The sequence below is a fragment of the Sinocyclocheilus grahami genome, unplaced genomic scaffold, assembly GCF_001515645.1.
Source record: "Sinocyclocheilus grahami isolate Dianchi unplaced genomic scaffold, SAMN03320097.WGS_v1.1 scaffold742.1, whole genome shotgun sequence".
Classification (NCBI taxonomy): domain Eukaryota; kingdom Metazoa; phylum Chordata; class Actinopteri; order Cypriniformes; family Cyprinidae; genus Sinocyclocheilus; species Sinocyclocheilus grahami.
The window spans coordinates 548236-548906 of NW_015505921.1; the positions used below are offsets into that span (position 1 = coordinate 548236).

General features: G+C 36.7%; 1 protein-coding gene across 1 annotated transcript in view; it reads right to left on the reverse strand.

Annotated features, from left to right (window-relative positions):
- The window catches only part of LOC107560766 (fizzy-related protein homolog), a 13942-nt gene that overhangs the window by 9548 nt on the left and 3723 nt on the right, over positions 1-671 (reverse strand). The window lies entirely within an intron of this gene.

A 671-nucleotide genomic window follows, 5' to 3' on the forward strand; every position in this document is an offset into this window, starting at 1 on the left:
TTCCCTGAGTGAACAACAAAGAAGAAAATATTACCCTAAACAATCACAAATACAATCTCAAGTCAGAAATCTTTATATAACATATAAAAGGTTTGTGCTGACCCTCTCATTCCAACACACTGATGTAACAGAGTCACCATCCAATGATAAGTCACACAACCGCGTCACCTGTGTAAGTTTGAAAGTATAAAATGAAATGCTGATTACTGGCAATCACATTAGATCACATCTGTAGCTGTTTGTCCTTACAGTTTGTCTCATACCTGACTGGTACAGGCACTCCACAGGTAAACGCAGGCCCCCAAACCAACACTCAAGAGGTTTCCAGCTGACCAGTCCACCTGTTCACAATCGTTTTCAGTCAAATTACATTACATTACGTGGTTCTCTGAAATACTTGATTCTGATTGGTCAATAAAGTTCTATATTTTTAAATAATGACCAATGACTGTATAATTATAAACTTTATAACCACTGTACCAGGCAACAAATTCCTTACAGTCAGCTGGTCATTATATCGCAAAAATAAAGTAATAATAACGTACCGTCAAGAGTGATACAAGACCCCTATCCATTATTTAATACTTATACAATTGTAAATTTGTAAAGATATTGGTAAATGAAGAGTACCAGGTTGAGGTAGAAGTCATCCTGCAACTCTGGGGCATCAA